This window comes from Microtus pennsylvanicus, chromosome 17 (genome assembly GCF_037038515.1).
Source record: "Microtus pennsylvanicus isolate mMicPen1 chromosome 17, mMicPen1.hap1, whole genome shotgun sequence".
Classification (NCBI taxonomy): Eukaryota; Metazoa; Chordata; class Mammalia; order Rodentia; family Cricetidae; genus Microtus; species Microtus pennsylvanicus.
Genome location: NC_134595.1, coordinates 573,329 through 595,361, shown reverse-complemented (window position 1 = coordinate 595,361; position 22,033 = coordinate 573,329). Strand labels below are relative to the sequence as shown.

The 22,033-nt window shown below is 38.4% G+C and overlaps 1 long non-coding RNA gene across 1 annotated transcript in view; it reads left to right on the top strand.

Annotated features, from left to right (window-relative positions):
• Window positions 1-20,908, top strand: part of LOC142836953 (uncharacterized) — a 31,800-nt gene extending 10,892 nt beyond the window's left edge. The window contains exons 2-4 of the long non-coding RNA XR_012908178.1: window positions 19,972-20,098; window positions 20,289-20,349; window positions 20,881-20,908. This is a non-coding gene — a long non-coding RNA (uncharacterized LOC142836953). The remainder of the gene's footprint in view (window positions 1-19,971; window positions 20,099-20,288; window positions 20,350-20,880) is intronic.
• The last annotated feature ends 1,125 nt before the right edge of the window (window positions 20,909-22,033 follow it).

Below are 22,033 nucleotides of genomic sequence, written 5' to 3'. Positions count from 1 at the left end.
TCTTGATCTTAGAGGCTTACTTTTTCTCATTTCTTGACCTATCTGTGTTTTTCAGTTCTTCATGTTTGATATGGTTAATATATTGATTTTGTGTTAAAAAATCTTCTTCTCCTATATTATCATCTCTACCTTAATTAGCTTCAGCTGTCAACATGATGTAGATTAGAGTCATCTTAAGAGAACATCAGTTGAGGCTTTGCCCAGATCAAAATTGCTACTAACTATGGGAAAATTGTGTTGATTGATGATTCATGTGGGAAGGCTCTTCTCTTCCACTCATGGTTTCAATACCCTAAGAAAGTGGGACTGAGAGGGATAAGTAGGCTAGCTGAACAAGAGAGAGTGACTAAGCAAGAGTGAAAACCAGTAAATATTTTTCCTTAGTGTCTCTTGCCTTCATTTTGTAACTTGAATTTCTATCCTAAGCTTCCACAGTTGTGGATTGTGATCTGGACATATCAGTCAAAGAAACCTGTTTATTACCTCACATGCTTTTATTTAGGGAATTTAATCACAGCAAGAAATGAATAAATTAGGTCAAAATGTGGTACACCAAAAGTGATTTTGTTGCTGGGTAGAATGTGGAAACGTTGTCTTTTGGAGGAATGTGGAGGATATTAGGACTTTAGGTGGCAAAAGGAATAGAAAACTGTACAGAGCTTAATTAACAATTCCTGTAGGACTAGGAATATGGGGGTGTTGAAAGTAATGCACACAGTGGAGCTCATTGGATTTCAGTGGGAAATAGATTTAATGAAAAATTTATCTATGGGTCATTTGTATAATATTTTCTTCCCAAATCATTCCAATTTTCTCCATTCCCTGAGAAGTTGAGTAAGGCCAACTTAAAAAGTAGTTGGGAGATTTCTTAGACAAAGCATTGATTCGGTTGGGTATTTATTCCTGATGATTTATTTAGGTCTACAGTGGAAAAAAATGAGTGATGTGGATAGAAACAAAAAGTCAGTTTTGTGGAGAAAAACAACACTAGGAAGATTCAAAGGGCAGTCCTGTCATGAAAAAGAGGACAAAATTTCAAGAAGTTTAGAACCATTAAAGAGAAGGCCCTTCTTATTGTTTGAAGCCTAGGAAGGTAACTTAGGGAAAGATTTCATCTATCCAAGTCTTCAATTTCTCAAAGGAATAGGCAACCTGATTCCTAATCTGAGAAAGCAACTTCATGCAGAAGCTGCTGGAACTCTGAACAAAGCATAGTAGCATCCATAACAACTTAGAAGCCAAATTGTGTGTGTTGTGGAGGGACCCATGTTGGATTGTTTCTGGAAAAAAGAAAGAAGCAAAATTTTAAAGTCATAAATTCTTCCTCTTTAGTTTCAGTTGAACATGGTTTTGTCCATCTGTGTTTGGCAGAGTCAGAAACCCACTGAAGAGACTGTGAAACTTTTTATTGCATGAAGCTGTGAAGATGAAGACAGAATTGTATTTTTAGATGATAGGATGTTGTAATACCCAAGCTATGAGATATCTGCCATGGAGAACTACATATAGGAGGTAGATATATACATATATATAATAAATATATAAGGATATATATATAATTTTTCATGAATAGTGCTATCTAAGCTCTTTGAAAATGAATCCCTACCTGTCTGAGGCACAGCTAAAGGATTTGTTGTTTGCCCTACTGAGTTTTCGTGTTACCATGAACCAATCTTCCCTCACTGTGTCCACATTTCTCTTTCTCTCTTTTCAAAATTTATTCTTCTTGTAAACACAGGCTGCTTATTCATTTCCCAGGCACCCAGACCTGAAGAATCACAGAGAAACTATATTAATTACAGCACTGTTTGGCCTACTAGCTCAGGCTTCTTAGTAACTTGCTCTTTCATCTTAACCCACGTCTATTAATATCTGTGTCACCACGAGGCCGTGGCCTACTGATAAGGTTCTGGGGCGTCTTTCTCCTTTGGCAGCTACATGGCCTCTCTTACATTCTGCCTACTCTCTATATATATCTCTTCCAACCTGGCTATATTCTGCCTTGCCAAAGCAGCTTTATTCATTAACCAATAAAAGCAACACTTATACAGAAGGACATCACACATCACTTTTCTTATAATATATCCCAACTGCAGTTTTTCTGTTCTCCATTTCTCTCAGTCCTCTCCACAACTCCCTTCTCCACCAGATCCACTCAATCTTCATTTCCCTTCAGAATAGAGCAGACACACAAGAGATATCAATAAAGCCATATATAGCAAATTGAAATTAGACTAGGCACATATCAAAGACTGCATGGATCAATCTAGTAGGAGAAAAAGGGTTCCAAGAGCAGGCAAAAGAGTCAGAGACATTCTCCACTCCCACTGTTAGGAGTTGCACAAAAATAGCATGCTACAAATGATAACACATATAGAGAGGAATTGGGGCAAACTCCTACAGGCTCCATGATTGCTATTTCAGCCTCTGTGAGCTCCTAAGAGCCCTGCTTAGTTGATTCTGTGGCCTGCGTTCTCCTGTATTATTTTAGTTAGAAAAGATTTTGACTATGAATTTTTTTGATATTTTTTTCTGTGTTTTTGGGGTGAGATAGTTCTCCATTTCCTGTTATTATTAGGGTTGGTATTTTTCTAGTGTTTCAGATTTCCTGGATGTTATGTTTCAGGAAATTTTTGGTTTAACATTTTCTTTGATCAATATGTCCATTTCTTTGATCATGCCTTTAAAGTCTGAAATTCTCTGTTCAATATCTTATTTGATTATTTAGATTTTCATTTTCATAATTATTTCAGTTCATATTTTTTAATTGCTCCTATTTCTATTTTAAGGTCTTGAACAGCTTCATTTCTGCCAACTGTTTCTTTGTTTGTTTTTGGTTTTCTTTAAGGGATATATTAATTTTCTCCAATACTGCATTTATCTTTTCTCTACTTTTTTTAAAAAGGGATTCATTTACTTCTTTAAGGACTTCTGTCATCTTTGTAAAGTTGGTCTTAATTGTGCTTCAACTCTATTGGAATATTCAGAGCTTGCAGCAGTAGGATACCTGGAATCTGGTAGTGACTTATTGCTCTGGCTGTTGTTGATTGTGTTTTTATGTTGTTGTCCAAGTATCTGGGTTTTAGGAATTTGTGGATCTAGGTACTCATCTCTCAGTTTGTCTTTGTTGCATGGGTGTTATTTTGCTTGGTTTCTATTTGCTTTCTAATTTTCTGCTTTATGTGGCCTATGGTTGAGCAGGTGCTCTCATCCCAAGTTAGAGCTGGAAATCTTACAAATGGTGTTCACCCAATGTTTGGGCATGAAAGGAGAGGAGACCATAGGGAATTTAGAGATAGTGTTGATGGGGACTGAGAGACAGAGGAAGGTCATTTGGAAGGTGGCCTACATAGACTTCTTGCAGATAGTTGAAGTTGAAGGCTACAACACAGAGAAGAGGAGGGAAGTGGGATTGGGGATAGTGTTGTGGAATTATTAAAAGAATGGAGGTGCACAGATAAACCCATGTGAATTTCTGGTGACTTCCATAGGTTCTGGTCCAGCAGAGAGTCTTTACCTCTGTTTTCCTACCTGTTTTTTTTTTATTTTGGCTCATGTGGCCTGCACTTGAGCAGAGGCTATGCATCTGATATAGGGGTGGGTACATGGTTTTGAGGGTAGCAGCTGTAGGGTTGCTGAAAGATCATGTCTGTGGGAATGTAGGGAGTGTGGAAATTTCATGGGTTTGTGGTCTGCCTATCTGTTCTCACTGGTGTGACATACACATGAGTCTGCCTAAGATGGGAGGTGTAACACAGTCATATTCCTGTTTTTATGAATGGGACTATGCCCTGTGCTATTATATGTTGTAAATCTTTATTTTTTTTTATTTTACAACATGTGACAGTCAAGAGATTGTCTAAAATGTCAGAAGAGACTTTGGACATTTGTGATGTTTGGGCTGCTACAGATTATAAGGATCATTGAACTTACACTAAATGCATTTTATTTTTATTTGTATTGATTCTTCTCGTATTCTATATATCCTGATTCAATTCTCACCCTCCTCTACTCATTCCAGTTCCTCCCCCACCAAATCTCATTGTCCCAGCCCCACTGCTTCCTTTTCCCTTCAAAAAAAAAAAAGAGCAGACCTCCCAGGGAAATCAACAAAATAAATCATACCAAGGTGCAATAAGACTAGGCACAGACTCTTATTTCAAGGCTAGACAAGGCCAATGCAATAGAAGGAAAAGGGTCCTAAGAACAGACAAAAGAGTCAGAGATGCCATGACTCCTACAGTTAGGAGTTTCACAAACACCCCAAGCTGAACTATAGCATGTATGCAGAGGACCTGGCACAGAGCCATGAAGACTCTGTGATTGCTACATCAGTTTTCTTTGAGCCACTATATGCCCTACTTAGTTGATTGTGTGGGCCATGTTCTCCTGATTTCCTCAACCACTGAATGCTACAATCCTCACACCCTCCTTCTACAAGATCAATACAGCTCAAGCTTATGTTTGGGTAAGGATCTCTGATGGGCTTCCATCAGCCCCTGGAAGAAGCCTCTTTAATAACAAGTAGGCCAGGTGTCAACCTATGATTATAGCAAGAAATAGTTAAGAATCATTTTATTGATATCTTTTCTTGGTCAGCTGTTATTTGGTTCTACCCCTGTTCTCTGAGCCATTCAAGTTCTGGTTCCTGGCCATCTAGGCAGTTTTCAGTTATGGGTTTCCTCTCATAGTATGAGCTTCAAGTTAGACCAGTCATTTTTTGGCCATTAAGAAATCTCAGAGTCACCAGTGTCCCAGCATATCTTGCAGGTGGTACAAGTGGGTTGAATATTTTGTGGCTGGCTTGGTGTCCCAGTAACACTGGGAGCTTTATGTGGTTACAGAAAACGGCTAGTTCAACCTCCATATTCTTGATTACTAGGAACAGTCACTAGGGTCACCTTTATAGTTTCCAGAATGTTTTCACTACAGTTTCCACATCCCCTGTTAAAAGCTTCTCTATTCCCATCATCTTTCCCTGTCTTCTCCCCATCTGTCTCTTCCTCGCTCACCTGATCCTTCCTCTTCCCATCCTCCCTGCCTCCAGGATACCCACAAGATCTGTTCTATTTCTGCTTACCAGGGAGATCCATGCATCTCCCCTAGAGCTGTTGTTACTTAGCCTGTCTGTGTCTATGGATTGTACTGTGATTAACTGTGATTACTGTGATTATACTTTACTTAACTGCTAATATCCACCTATAAGTGAGTAAATATCATATTTTTCCATGTGATTATGGGCTTCCTCACCTAGGATATTAAAGAATTCAAGAAACTAGACAAGAACAAAGCAAATAATCCAACTATAATGGGGAACACCTCTAAACAGAATTCTCAGTAAAAGAATCTAAAGTGACTGAGAAACACTTGAAGACATGTTCAATATCTTTAGCCATCAGGAAAATGAATATCAAAACTACTTTGAGATTTTATCTTACACCTGTTAGATTTGTTAAGCTCCATAAATCAAGGGGCAGCTAATACTGGCAAGGACATGTAGCAAGGGGATTCATTTTACAAGTGCAAACTTGTACAGCCAATGTGGAAATCAACATGCAGTCCTCAGGAAGTTGTGAGTCAATTCACCTCAAGACCCAGCTATACCACTCTTGGACATATATCCAAAAGATCCTACCACAAGGACATTTGCTCAACTGTGTTCAGAGTGGCGTGGTTCATAAAAGCCATGACTGCTGTATCTGGGAGAGATTGTGTTGATGATTCACGTGGGAAGGCTCCTCCAATGAGGGTGGCAATATCCCTAAGAAAGTGGGCTTGGGCTACAAAAGGGAGCTATCTTAGCATGAATGAAGGAGTGACTGGGCAAGAGAGAAAGCCAGGAAACAATCTTTGTCCATGGATTTTTGCATTCAACTATTAACATGATTTTCTATCCTAAGCTCTAAAAATGATGAAGTCAAATTACCCCACTCATTGTCTGAGCTGATTTTGGTTAGAGGATTTAATCAGAGCAACATAAATGCAAGTTAGGACAAAGAAATGGAAAACCAAAAGTAATATTGTTGCTAGGCAGAACCTGGGAATGATGCCTCTTGAAAGAGTGTAGAAGATATCTAGACTTTAGGTGGTGAAAAAAATATAGAAAGTTTTACACAGAACTAAATTGGCTGTTCTTATAGGACCAGGAAGACAGAAATGTTAAGAAGAATGCCAGAAAGTAGAGACTGAGATCATAGGATTTCAGTTGGAAATTATAGACTCCATAACAGATTAAGCTAGAGGTCATTGTTTGATATTTTGGCTCCAAAATCTTTCTATTACCTGGATATTTAGTAAAGCACAATTTAAAAAAATGGGCTGATTCCTTAAATGAAATATTGGATCTGTTGGATGGTTATTACTGATGATTCATTCAGGTCTACAGTAAAAAGAAAACACGTGGGGCTGAAATAAATGAAAATGAAAAGGTAGTTTTAGGTGGCCACCAATTACTGAAAGAAGCAGGGATTTTCAAGGAGTTTATTACTATTATAGACAGGCCCTTTCCATGGAATGGAAGTCTAGCAAGGTGCTCCAGGAGTAAGACTCCATCCACATAAACCTTCAATTTATGTAAGGAGTAAGCAAAGTGATTCCTAATCCTAGGAAGCAATTTCATACAAAATCTGCTACACCTGTGGTCCAAGTGTGTTAGTGTCTGTCAATTAAGAAGTTAAGCTTTTCAGGACCACTCATCATGTGCTGGTCCTGTAAACAAGAAAGAATCAAAATTTAGGGTACTGGGTTTTTAGTTTGTGGTTACAATTCAGCATTGTTACTGGCATCCATGTTTGGCAGAGACAGAAACCCAGTGAAGAGATTGTGAGAGTTCATACCATGAAGCTGTGAGGACAAAACCTGGTGTTGTTGTTTTTACTCTTTTGGAGGTCTGCCACCCAGCTCTCAAAAAGTGACATACACTGAGGCTTATTATTATTATTATTATTATTATTATTATTATTATTATTATTATTATAAATTTCTGGTCTTAGGTTGTCTTGTTTCTAGCCAGCGTTTCTAAACTAATTGTCCCATCTACCTTTTGCTTCTGGGCTTTTATCTTTCTCTATTCTGTATAAATTTTTATTTACTTCTTATTCTGTGGCTTGCTGTGCATCTGAGTCACTGGCCCATGCTTTTCTCTCCTTTTCTTGGTCATCCTGCCTTTTTTTCCTCCAAGATTTCTCCTCCTGTTTATTGTTTCTGCTTGCCAGCCCTTCTTATACTTTTCTACCAAGCTACTGACTGTTCATTAGGCCAAATAGGTATTTTAGACCAGCCCAGTATCATAGCTTCACAGAATTATACACATGCAACATAAAAGAATGCAACACATATTTGTATCATTGAAACAATTGTTTCACAACATAAACAAATATAACACATCTTACAATAATATTCCACAACAGCCAGGGTTGTATTTTGATACAGCCTAGGTTGCATTTTGATAGCATAAGATATTGAGATGCCTAAACTATAAAACATCTTCTGTGGAGAACTAGCTGAATATAGGGAGTGAAATTAACCACAGAGATATATGAAAAGATGCAGGGCTGGGTGGTATGGTGCATGCCTTTAATCCCAGCACTCGGGAGGCAGAGCAGGTAGATGTCTATGAGTTCGAGGCCAGCCTGGTCTACAAGAGCTAGTTCCAGGACAGGCTCTAAAGCTACAGAAAAACCCTGTCTCAAAAAAAAAAAAAAACAAAAACTAGATGCAGGGATAGGGCCATCTAAGCCCTTTGAAACTGAAGCCTTGTGTATCAGAGACAGAGCTACAGGATTTAATATTTGTCCTGCTATGCTTCAATCTTCTCTTGGTTCAATCTTCTCCCACTATGTCTCCATTTCTCTATTTTGCAGTGTAAATGGTGTTCCATATTCTATACCATTGTATGTTGGAAAGATGTAACTTGTTTTCTGATTTTTTAAATTTATTTATTTATTAAAGATTTCTGTCTCTTCCCCGCCACCGCCTCCCATTTCCCACCCCCTCCCCCAATCAAGTCCCCCTCCCTCCTCAGCCCGAAGAGCAATCAGGGTTCCCTGCCCTGTGGAAAGTCCAAGGAACCCCCACCTCCATCCAGTTCTAGTAAGGCGAGCATCCAAACTGCCTAGGCTCCCACAAAGCCAGTACGTGCAGTAGGATCAGAAACGCATTGCCATTGTTCTTGAGTTCTCAGTATTCCTCATTGTCCGCTATGTTCAGCGAGTCCAGTTTTATCCCAGGCTTTTTCAGGCCCAGGACAGCTGGCCTTGGTGAGTTCCCGATAGAACATCCCCATTGTCTCAGTGTGTGGGTGCACCCCTTGTGGTCCTGAGTTCCTTGCTCGTGCTCTCTCTCCTTCTGCTCCTGATTTGGACCTTGAGATTTCTGTCCGGTGCTCCAATGTGGGTCTTTGTCTCTGTCTCCTTTCATTGCCTGATGAAGGTTAATATTCAGGAGGATGCCTATATATGTTTTTCTTTGGGTTCTCCATATTTAGCTTCTCTAGGATCACTAACTATAGGCTCAATGTCCTTTGTTCATGGCTAGAAAACAAATATGAGTGAGTACATCCCATGCTCCTCTTTTTTGGTCTGGCTTACCTCACTCAGGATAGTGTTTTCTATTTCCATCCACTTGCATGCAAAATTCAAGAAGCCCTTGTTTTTTACTGCTGAGTAGTACCCTGATATGTATATATTCCATACTTTCTTCATCCATTCTTCAATTGATGGGCATCTAGGTTGTTTCCAGGTTCTGGCTATTACAAACAATGCTGCTATGAACATAGTAGAGCATATATTTTTGTTGTATGATAGGGCCTCTCTTGGGTATATTCCCAAGAGTGGTATTGCTAGGTCCAGGGGTAAGTTGATCCTGAATTTCCTGATAAACCGCCACACTGCTTTCCAAAGTGGTTGCACAAGTTTGCATTCACACCAGCAATGGATGAGTGTACCCCTTTCTCCACAGCCTCTCCAGCAAAGGCTATCCTTGGTGGTTTTTTTTTTTGGTTGATATTTTTTTATTATTATTAATTTATTTATTTATGAAAGATTTCTGTCTCTTCCCCGCCACCGCCTCCCATTTCTCTCCCCCTCCCCCAATTAAGTCTCCCCCCAGCCCGAAAAGCAATAAGGGTTCCCTGTCCTGTGGGAAGTCCAAGGAACCCCCACCTCCATCCAGGTCTAGTAAGTTGAGCATCCAAACTGCCTAGGCTCCCACAAAGCCAGTGCGTGCAGTAGGATCAGAAACCCATTGCCATTGTTCTTGAGTTCTCAGTATTCCTCATTGTCCGCTATGTTCAGAGAGTCCGGTTTTATCCCATGCTTTTCCAGACTCAGGGCAGCTGGCCTTGCTGAGTTCCCGATAGAACATCCCCATTGTCTCAGTGTGTGGGTGCACCCTTCGCGGTCCTGAGTTCCATGCTCGTGCTCTCTCTCCTTCTGCTACTGATTTGGACCTTGAGATTTCAGTCCTGTGCTCCAATTTGGGTCTCTGTCTCTGTCTCTGTCTCCTTTCATTGCCTGATGAAGGTTAATATTCAGGAGGATGCCTATATGTTTTTCTTTGGGTTCTCCATATTTAGCTTCTCTAGGATCACTAACTATAGGCTCAATGTCCTTGGTTTATGGCTAGAAACTAAATATGAGTGAGTACATCCCATGTTCCTCTTTTTGGGTCTGGCTTACCTCACTCAGGATAGTGTTTTCTATTTCCATCCATTTGTATGCAAAATTCATGAAGTCCTTGTTTTTTATTGCTGAGTAGTACTCTAATATGTATAAATTCCATACTTTCTTCTTCCATTCTTCCATTGAAGGGCATCTAGGTTGTTTCCAGGTTCTGGCTATCACAAACAATGCTGCTATGAACATTGTAGAGCATATACTTTTGTTGTAATATAAGGCCTCTCTTGGGTATATTCCCAAGAGTGGTATTGCTGGGTCCAGGGGTAAGTTGATCCCGAATTTCCTGAGAAACCGCCATACTGCCTTCCAAAGTGGTTGCACAAGTTTGCATTCCCACCAGCAATGGATGAGTGTACCCCTTTCTCCACAACCTCTCCAACAAAGGCTATCATTGGTGTTTTTGATTTTAGCCATTCTGACAGGTGTAAGATGGTATCTTAAAGTTGTCTTGATTTGCATTTCCCTGATCGCTAAAGAAGTTGAGTATGACCTTAAGTGCCTTTTGGCCATTTGAACTTCTTCTGTTGAGAATTCTCTGTTCAGCTCAGTACCCCATTTTATAATTGTGTTGATTAGCCTTTTATGGTCTAGTTTCTTGAGTTCTTTATATATTTTGGAGATCAGACCTTTGTCAGTTGTGGGGTTGGTGAAGATCTTCTCCCAGTCAGTGGGTTGCCTGTGTGTCTTAGCGACAGTGTCCTTTGCTTTACAGAAGCTTCTCAGTCTCAGGAGGTCCCATTTATTCAATGAGGTCCTTAATGTCTGTGCTGCTGGGGTTATACGTAGGAAGTGGTCTCCTGTGCCCATATGTTGTAGAGTACTTCCCACTTTCTCTTCTATCAGGTTCAGTGTGTTTGGACTGATATTGAGGTCTTTAATCCATTTGGACTTGAGTTTTGTGCATGGTGATAGATATGGATCTATTTTCATTCTTCTACAGGTTGACATCCAGTTTTGCCAGCACAATTTGTTGAAGATGCTCTCTTTTTTCCATTGTATACTTTTAAGCTCCTTTATCGAAAATCAGGTGTTCTTACATTTGTGGGTTAATGTCAGGGTATTCTATTCGATTCCATTGGTCGACTTCTCTGTTTTTATGTCAATACCAAGCTGTTTTCAATACTGTAGCTCTGTAGCAGTATTTGAAGTCAGGGATGGTAATGCCTCCAGACGCTCCTTTGTTGTATAAGATTGTTTTGGCTACCCTGGGTTTTTTGTTTTTCCATATAAAGTTGATTTTGTCTTCTCCAGATCTGAGAAGAATTTTGATGGGATTTTGATGGGGATTGCATTGAATCTATAGATTGCTTTTGGTAAAATTGCCATTTTTACTATGTTGATCCTCCCAATCCAGGAGCAAGGGAGATCCTTCCATTTTCTGGTGTCCTCTTCAATTTCTTTCTTCAAAGACTTAAAGTTCTTGTCAAATAGATCTTTCACATCCTTGGTCAGAGTTACCCCAAGATATTTTATGCTATTTGTGGCTATCGTGAAAGGTGATGCTTCTCTAACTTCCTTCTCTGTTTCCTTATCCTTATTGTATAGAAAGGCCACTGATTTTTTGGAGTTGATCTTGTATCCTGCCACAATACTAAAGGTGTTTATCAGCTGTAGGAGTTCTTTGGTAGATTTTTTGGGGTCGCTTATGTATACTATCATATCATCTGCAAATAACGAGAGCTTAACTTCTTCTTTTCTGATACAAATCCCCTTGATCCCCTTATGTTGTCTTATTGTAATTGCTAGAATTTCAAGCATTATATTGAAGAGGTATGGAGAGAGTGGACATCCTTGTCGTGTCCTGATTTTAGTGGGATGGCTTTGAGTTATTCTCCATTTAATTTGATGTCAGCTGTTGCCTTGCTGTAAATAGCTTTTATTATTTTTAGGTATGACCCTTGTATCCCTAATCTCTCCAAGACTTTTATCATAAAGGGATATTGAATTTTGTCGAATGCTTTTTCAGCATCTAATGAAATGATCATATGGTTTTTTCTTTCAGTTTATTTATATGATGGATTACATTGATAGATTTTCATATGTTGAACCAGCCCTGCATCTCTGGGATGAAGCCTACTTGATCATGATGGATAATTTTTCTAATGTGTTCTTGAATTCGGTTTGCCAGTATTTTATTGAGAATTTTTGTGTCGATATTCATGAGTGAGATAGGCCTGTAATTCTCTTTCTTGGTTGGGTCTTTGTGTGGTTTTGGTATCAGGGTAACTGTAGCTTCATAAAAGGAATTTGGCAATGCCTCTTCTGTTTCTATATTGTGAAATACATTAAGGACTATAGGTATTAGCTCTTCTTGGAAGTTCTGATAGAATTCTGCAATGAAACAATATGGTCCTGGGCTCTTTTTGGAGGGGAGATTTTTGATAACAGTTTCTAGTTCTTTGTGAGTAACAAGTCTATTTAGATTGTTCACCTGGTCTTGGTTCAGCTTTGGTATATGGTACTTATCTAAAAAAATGTCCATTTCTTTTGCATTTTCTAGTTTTGTGGCATATTGGCTTTTGTAGTAAGATATAATGAGTCTCTGAATTTCCTCTGTGTCTGTGGTTATGTCCCCCTTTTCATTTCTGATCTTATTTATTTGCGTGTTCTCTCTCTGTTGTTTAATTAGTTTGGATAGGGGTTTGTCGATCTTGTTGATTTTCTCCAGGAACCAACTTTTTGTTTCATTCATTCTTTGGACTGTTTTCTGTGTTTCTATTTTGTTGATTTCAGCCCTCAGTTTAATTATTTCCAGTCTTCTACTCCTCCTGGGCACGTCTGCTTCTTTATTTTCTAAAGCTTTCAGGTGTGCTGTTAAGTCTCCAATGTATGCTTTCTCCGTTTTCTTTAAGTGGGCACTTAGTGCTATGAACTTTCCTCTTAGCATTGCTTTGATAGTGTCCCATTGGTTTGATTATGTTGTCCCTTTATTTTCATTAAATTCAAGGAAGACTTTAATTTCTTTCTTGATTTCTTCCTTGACCCAGGTATGGTTCAGTAATTGACTGTTCAGTTTCCATGAGTTTGTTGGTTTTCTGGAGGTAGTGTGGTTTTTGCCTTCTAACTGTAATCCATGGTGATCTGATAAGACACAGGTGGACACTGATATTTTTTTGTATCTGTGGAGGTTTCCTTTGTTTCCAAGTATGTGGTCAATTTTCGAGAAGGTTCCATGAGCTGCAGAGAAGAAGGTATATTCTTTCCTATTTGGGTGGAATGTTCTATAGATGTCTGTTAAGTCTATTTGCTTCATTACCTCCAGTAGTTCTCTTAATTCTCTTAGGTTTCTGTCTGATTGACCTGTCCATTGCTGAAAGAGGTTTATTGAAGTTTCCTCCTACTAGTGTGTGTGGTTTAATGTCTGCCTTGAGTTTTAGTAATATTTCTTTTACATAAGTGGGTGCTTTTATATTAGGGGCATAGATATTCAGGATTGAGACGTCATCCTGAAGAATTGTTCCTGTTATGAGTATAAAGTGTCCATCTCGATCTCTTCTGATTGATTTTAGTTTGAAGTCAGTTTTGTTAGAAATTAATATGGCCACACCTGCTTTTTTCTTAGGACCATTTGCTTGAAAGACCTTTTCCCAACCCTTTACTCTGAGTAGATGCCTGTCTTTGTGGTTGAGATGTGTTTCTTGCAAACAGCAGAATGTTGGATCCTGTTTTCGTATCCAATCTCTTAGCCTGTGCCTTTTTATAGGTGAATTGAGACCATTAATATTAAGTGATATTAATGACCAGTGGTTGTTAATTCTGGATATTCTTATTGTTTTTGGAAGTAGAATTTGTGTGTCTCCCTTCTTTGAGTTGTGCTAGTGAAGGGTCGCTAGATGCATCAGTTATTGTAGGCAGTGTTGGCAATGTTGGATTCCTTGGTTGCGATTTTCCTTCTATTATTATTTTCTGTAGGGCTGGATTCGTATTGTTTAAATTTGTTCTTATTTTGGAATGTCTTGTTTTCTCCATTTATAGTGAACGAAAGCTTGGCTGGGTATAGTAGTCTGGGCTTGCATCCACGGTCTCTTAGCTTCTGCAGTACTTCTATCCAGGACCTTCTGGCTTTCATTGTTTCCATAGAGAAGTCAGGTGTAAGTCTGATCGGTTTACCTTTATAAGTTACCTGGCCTTTTTCCTTTGCAGCTCTTAATATTCTTTCTTTAACCTGTATATTTTGTGTTTTGATTATTATATGGCGAGGGGATGTTTTTCTTTGATCCAGTCTGTTTGGTGTTCTGTATGCTTCTTGAATATTCAAAGGAATATCTTTCTTTATGTTGGGAAAGTTTTCTTCCAATATTTTGTTAAAAATATTTTCTGGCCCTTTGAGCTGTGACTCTTCTCCTTCTTCTATTCCTATTATTCTTGGGTTTGGTCTTTTTATTGTGTCCCATAATTCCTGAATGTTTTGTGATGAGAATTTGTTGGCTTTGCAGTTTTCTTTGATCATTGCATTTATTTTCTCTATGGTGTCCTCAGAATCTGAGATTCTTTCTTCTATTTCTTGTATTCTATTGATTATGCTTGTTTCTGTAGGCTCTGCTCGTTGACCTAGATTTTCCATATCCAGCTGGTCTTCAGTTTGTGTTTTCTTCCTTGCTTCCATTTCAGTTTTCAAATCTTGAACTGTTTCCATTACCTGTTTGATTGTTCTTTCTTGGTTTCCCAGGGTATTATGTACGTATTTACTCATTTCTTCAAACTTTTGGTTATACTTCTCATCCATTTCTATAAGGGCATTTTTCACATGTTGTTTAAGGGACTCTATTGCTTTCATAAAGTCAATTTTTTCCACTTCTTCTGTGTTAGGGTGTTGAAGACCTTCTGTTGTAAGATCGTTGGGTTCTGGTGTTTTCATGCTGTTTTTCAGATTATTGGGTGAATTCTTGCCTTGGAGCCTGCCCATCTCCTCCTATGGATGCTATCTAATGGGTCTTTTAAAACTGGTTCAGGTTTCCCTGCTGGCCAGGGGCTCCTCTTACAAAATGCCCTCACTCTGTTTCCTGGTTCCTGCCGGGGGGCCAAGGTCCCTCTCACCCCTCAGGAGGGTCTTCAGGAATAGGGCCTGGCTCCTCCTTTGCCAGGGACTTCACCAACCAAAGGCCTACCTCTTTGATTTAATTGATGTGGGGCGATCTGGTCTCGGTGTGTGGTCCTTGCAGCCTGTATCTGCTGCCACAATGGTTCCCGTTTCCTGCGGCCTGCGTCTTCTGCTGCCGCTGGTCCGCCTCTGCGACCATGTTCCGTCCGCCTCTGCGACCGGGTTCCATCCCTGTTTTCTGATTTTTACAAGATGTTATTTGCTGTGGGACACTGGTCTTGTACCTTGCAAAGATTTGTCACTTGTATTAGTTTAATAAAATGCTGATTACCAGTAACCAGGCAGGAAGGATATGTGGGGTGAGCAGAACAGGAGAATTCTGGGAAGAGGAAAGGCTAAGTCTGCAGTCATCACCCAGACATAGAGGAAACAAGATGAGAATGCCTCACTGATTAAAGGTACCAAACCCTGTGGCTAACACAGACAAAAATTATGTACTAATGCAAGATGTGAGAATTAGTTAATAAAAAGCCTGAGCTAATAGGCCAACCAGTTTATAATTAATGTAGACCTCTGTGTGTTTCTCTGGGATTGAATGACTGAGACCAGGTAGGACAGAAACCTCTGTCCACAAGTCACTGTCAAGTGATTGTTTTGAGCATCAGAAGAGACTTTTAACATTTGAAAAGTGTAGGGGCTATTGCAGACTATGAGTATCATTGAAATGACCAAATTAATTTTCTTCTTGGATGAACATAAGCCTCTAGTGACCCAGGTTAGAATTTAATTGATTGAATGAAAACCTCCCAGATAAGAAGATGTATTTTAACATGTGCCTCTTCTTGGTAACTTTCATTTGATTGCTGGTGAAATCATTAGTAGGAGGAGCCTCTCTGGATAAAATCTCTCATTGGGGCTGTGATATGATGTAGTAAAGAGGGCTACTTGTTTGTTCCCAGCTGCTCAGCCCTGAAATAATCACACAGAAACTGTATTAATTAAATCACTGCTTGGCCTTTTAGCTTTAGCTTCTTATTTAAGGCTAACTCTTACATTTTAATTTAACCCATTTCTATTAATCTGTATAACACTATGTGGCTGTGGCTTACCAGCTAATGTTCCCAGAATCTGTCTCTGGCAAGGCTACATAACTTCTTTCTGACTCCGCATTCTTCCTCCCAGCATTCAGTTTAGTTACCCCCACCCCACCTAAGTTCTGCCCTATAGCTCTGCTATAGGTCCAAAACAGTTCCCTTATTAAACAATGATAATCACAGCATAGAGAGAGGAATTCCATATCACCTCCCAATTCTTCAACTCCAACAGAGACTCCAGAAGGATATAATATTACCTAGGTAAACAGGAAGTATATTGTAAGCAACTTCCAAAACTCTAGAAATGACAAAGACATCTTGTTGCCTGGATAGTCACCCAAAGTTATTCTGTGTTGTTGGGGGCATTCAATCTTCAGCTCACAGGTCCATACTATCAAGCAGACTTTTCCATAAAGTAGGAAATTTGAAGACCTGTTCTGCCTTGCAATGGAATAGTCCATCAGTTGCCTTCTTCTGTGTCCTGCAGAATGTCTGGCGGACGCTTTCATGAATCAGGAACCCTGTGAGTCCTGCATGTCTAGTTCATCAAGCAGTCCAGCCTAGAGCAGTTTCTTGCCCAAATGGCTAACCAACTCCATAAGGAGCCTCTTCGATGCTGATTATCCTCTTGAAGTAGATTGCTGCTGCCAGGAGCAGATGTGTCTCATTGTCATGAAAAGTCTTAAGCTCTTAAAACATTTTAAAGGTTATATTCTGAAAGTCTATGAAAGATTTGAAGAATCCCTATCTATCTGAAATACATTTCTATACATCGAGAAAATCTAATATGCTACTAACTATTACTATTATAGATGACTCTCTATTTACCTATATTTTAATTATACATTACATTTTTAAATGAGCTAAACAAATACAATGACTTAATCAAGAGCAGAAATGCACAAATAAAATTGACCTTAAAATAGTATCAATGAACCAAGATCCATACCAATGCAAATCTCTATAGCATATTCCCTTTTAAATGTAAACAAACATTTATGAACAGTATTTGGGAATATGGGCATAGTTCTCTTCAAATTGCTTCCTGCTCTTTATTTGGTGAAGTAATTTTTTGGGTGTGATCATAGTGACCTTTTGGGCAGTCTTGCTTCATCAAACCACATTAGTCTGGAGGGATTCCACAGGTTCTCATCCTTTGTGGGAAAAAAAAGAGAACCTCTTTTGCAAAGCAACAAATCCTTAGACCCAAATCCTGAAGACATGATACCTTTAAAATATATATGTTGGTTACTTAGCTCCTTTACAGCCAAAAAAAATTAAAGAAAACACAATAATATACATAATCCAGAGACTCTGTATATAGTCCATGTTTATGTGGCTTATTTTTTTATTCTATTACTTTTTAATATTTATTTTATTATCTTTACTCCTTTAATTTATGATTTTCTATACTCTGTCTCTCTAAAGACTTTTGTTTCATTTTTATAAACCATTTACTTCTTTTTATAACTTTCTATAGTTTTCTTCTCTCTCCCAAGCCTATGTACATTTTTTAAACACACCATGTCTCATTTAGAGATCTTTTAGGTATGAATCTGTCCTATTGTGTGTCTGTAATTCTTTACTGTTCAGGAGCACTTCTTAAAATGCTAAGCACTGTGGAACTTAAGCTGTGCCATTGGTAGAGCAAATACGGCCTGCCTGCTTGCTCCATCCAGTCCATTGCCCCATTTTCAGGCATATAGGGGATCTAAGTTGCCAGTAGCAATCTGCTCACAGATCCCATAGCTGGTCCTCCAGAAAGTCAAGAGTTCACGGTGGCAGCACAGTCCAGAAAGCCAGCATTTCAAAATGGTGCAGGTTTTTTTCCTGCTATCTCTAAATCAGAAAAACTCTCTTAAAGGAACCACAGCATGTCACCAGTAAGCAAACCCCATTTGGGGAAATAAATGTGGCTAAACTTTATTTTTTTAGTGTCTAGAATCCTTTTCCAAGCTCTCTAAGATTTTAAGTGGATTTTAGTTGGCCACACAAGCACCAGTTTGTTGTGGGAAGCCACTTGTTAGTTCCCAGCTGCTCAGCCCTGAAATAATCACACAGAAACTGTATTAATAAATCACTCCTTTGCCCATTAGCTCTAGCTTCTTACTGGCTAACAGTTACATATTAATTTAACCAATTTTTATTAATCTGTGTATTGCTATGTGACTGTGGCCTAGTAAAGTTCTCAGCATCTGTCTCTGGTGGGGCTCCATGACTTCTCCCTGACTCCACTTTCTTTCTCCTAGCATTCAGTTTAGTTTTCCCCACCTAGCTAAGTTCTTTCCCATAGCTCTGCTTAAGCCCAAAGCAGTTCCTGTATTAACTAATGATAATCACAGCATACAGAAGGGAATCCCACAATATGAGTTTCTGTAGCCTCAACCCATTTCCTGTTTTTTGTGCCTACCATGTTGTGGTTGAAACTAATCAGTCAGCTTTCTTCTTTTGCTGTCATAACTTCCCCACCATCATAAATTCTAACACTAAATCACACAAGATTCAGTAGAATTAGCTGCTATTTGGTGCCTAGGTGGTTTAATAGCCCACTGTTTTCATTTTTGTTTGTTTATTTTTGGAGACAAGGTTTGTCTTTGTAGCCCTAGCTGTCCTGAAACTAGCTCTATATACCAGGCTGGTTTCAAACTCAGAGATCTTTTGACTCTGACTCCCAAGTGCTGGGATTAAAAGTGGGCCAGCATTCCTGGCTTTTGTTTCAATATTGTTGTATGATGGTTCCTATCAAGCATATGCTATTGTACTGAGCTTCGCCCATATCTTGAATTTTAAAATTTGTCAGAAGGTTTCATTATGTTTCCCAGAATGGCATGTATTCATGACATTAATACTGCCTGTGCCTTCTGAGTCATTGGATTGCAGGTGCATAAACTTCTTCCTGCCTGTTTTGTTTGTTTTGAATTTTTATTTTAAAAAGAATATTTTTGTAGGAGGAGGAGGGTGGCCCTTTGTTCCCTTCTTGGCAACAAAGATGGGATTGCTTGTCGTCCTGGCTAGCTTACACCCAAAATAATCACACAGAAGCTGTATTAATTTAAATACTACCTGGTTCATTATCTGTAGCCTCTTATTGGCTAACTCTCATATATTGATTTAACCCATTTCTAGTAATCTGGATATCACCACAAGGCTGTGGCTTACCGGGAAAGATGCAGCATGTCTGATATTGGCACCTCCATGGTGGTTCTCTATGACTCTGCCTTCTTCCTTCCAGAATTCAATCCTGTCTACTCTGCCTACCTCTACGTATTTTACCTGTATGCATGGATATGCACCATATGAGTACCTGGTCTTTACACTGATCAAAAGATGGTATTAGAAACCCTAAGCTGGGAACAATGGATAGTTATGATCCCCCATGTAAGTCCTTGAGCCCACCTGTATGCAAGACCAGGAGGACTATTTACTGTTGATCTATCTTTTTTGCTCTGTGTTGATTATTTATAATCAGCATATTCATTGCTATTGTTTTCATTTGTCAATTTGTAACTTTAAACACACAGTGCTTTTAGTAAAATCTTATTTACATTGCAGTTAAAATTGGGACACTTCAGGTTTCTGGTAGATGAATAAAGAGTTCAAGTGAATGCATAACTCTTTGTAGAAACCAGTAAAAACCTGTGAGTTATTTCTTTTATATTTGTTTGATATTTTTCATGTGAAACAGATATTTAATATGTATTTCTTGCTGTCCTAGAAGTGATTGCATAGACTAGGCTGGTATTCAACTCAGAGGAAGATAGATATACATGCCTCTGCCTTTTGAGTATAAGGATTAGAGGTATGATTCAATACATCTGGCTTTTTCATCTTATTTTTCTTTTTGTAGGTAGGTATTAACCTTTCATACAGTTTCTCTTATCTGTACTCTGTACTCTTGATCTGTTTACATAGCTTTCATTGTTGGTCAGTAGGCATTTCTCTTGTAAGGTGATATCCCATTCAAAGGGTCAGAAATGACAGAGGTGAGCCTCCTATTCATTTTGCTTCTAAAGTGACTTGGTGATTAAATTATGATGTCTGTGTCATGGAGTAAGTATGGGGAGCACCAGAATTATATGACTATACCGTCAAAGAAGTATACATTTACAGTGTTGTCAGAATCGTGCTTTTGGTTGTACACATGTATGGCATATTTTAGAATACAGTGACCCATGATGATGTGCATGTCGACTTCAATTGGGAAGAATGGACTTTGCTGGATCCTTCCCAGAAGAATCTCTACAAAGATGTGATGGTGAAGACCTACAGAAACCTCACTACTATAGGTAGGGCTGAATTATCTTTCATGTTTCAAATAAGGGGACAACTGTTCATTGGTTAATGGTGCTCTTTTGTAATATGATTGAGAAAGTAGAATGGGGTAAATAAATCAGGCATGGTTGTAAGGTTTACTACAAATGGTGGCTAAATTTTTTTTACAATTTTTAATATATAATGTCTGGCACTATATTTTAGGATACAGTTGGGAAGACCATAATGTTGAAGAACATTGTCAAAGTTCTAGAAGACATGAAAGGTAATTTTCATTTATAAATATACAAATATACCTCTGAAGAATTGTAATAGATCCTATATGTTTTAAACAACAGCAGCAGTGTATATAATAACATGCATTGATAATTATTAAATTCTCACAAAATCATATACCTTAATTTCAGATAGGTGAACTGCATTTGCAAGTCATTCTTTTAAGAAAGAAGTCAAGGAAACAATGTCTTAACTTATATTACCATTTGAATCATAATACAATGAGAACTATACTGTAAAATTGTCTGTGTATTTCATATTATTAATATTATAAAAGATATACATGTTGAAAAGATGATAAGTATATCTCTAAAACTCTCTATTACACTAATAGTCCATAGAAAAGGTAGTTTAATCCATATACTTGTGACTGTGTTAAGTTCAGTGAGGGGGCAGTTAGAGTCATGAATCAAGGGGCAGCTGTTGTGGAGAGGCCTTAATCCAGATGCCACAAGTCTATGAGGACATAAAGTGTGATCTCAATGTGGAAATCTTGTATTTGTTATTCTTCCTTTACTAGGTATATCATATGTTACTCTGGATACAAGCCACATGAGCATAGGGATGTGAAAAGATATAGCATACCTCTCTCTCTCAGAACAAACAGAAGATGTGTAGCAGTCTCCATGTTGAGTATACTTGTTGAATTTGATATAAAAGTATACAAGTAATTAGTTTTATAGCCTCATTGTTAATATATCAACAATCTCACATTTCAGAAAAGCACCATGAGTACTAGCTTGTACAAATATTTCTCTTTGTCCTAGTTTACTGAGCAAATGTAGTATCACTCACAGTAGAGGACACATGAATGCAATAAGAGTGGTAAAGCTCTGAGTTTTTTCAGTTCTCTTCAAATACACGAAAATTCTCATGTAGAAAAAAGATTCTGTAAATGTGAATCATGTATCTTCAAAGATGAAAAGCAAGCCTTAATAATGGGGAAAAACAAAATTGTAAACATGGTAATAAAACATTAACATTTAATTCCTCTTTAAAAAAGGACTAAATTGTAAAATTAATTCATACGGATAAAAAATTCAACAATGTATTAAATGTAGTAATGCTTTCACATGTACCATTATCATTGTAGGCATGAAAAAAGTCAAACTAGAGAGAAAACTTCTGCATATACTCAATGTATTAAAGCCATTACATGTGGCAGTCATCTTCACATGCCTGAAAAAACACCTACTAGATTAAAACCCTATAAAGGAAATGAGTGTGGTCAAGCCTTTTCACATCACAGTCATCTTCAAATGCATAAAAAGACATACACTGAAAAGAAACGCTATGAATGTAACCAGTGTGGTAAAGCCTTTGCATGTCACAGTTACCTCGAAAGCATAAAAGAACTCATACTGGAGAGAAACCCTATGAATGTAATCAATGTTTTAAAACCTTTGCACATAACAGTACTCTTCAAACACATGAAAAAAGGCATATTGGAGAGAAACCCTATGAATGTAACCAGTGTGGTAAGGGCTTTGCATGTCACAGTGATCTAAAAAGGCATGAAAGAAGCCATACTGGAGAGAAACCCTATGAATGTAATCAGTGTGGTAAAGCCTTTGCATGTCATAGTTACCTCAGAAAGCATAAAAGAACCCATACTGGAGAGAAACCCTATGAATGTAACCAGTGTGGTAAAGCTTTTGCACGTCACAGTAATC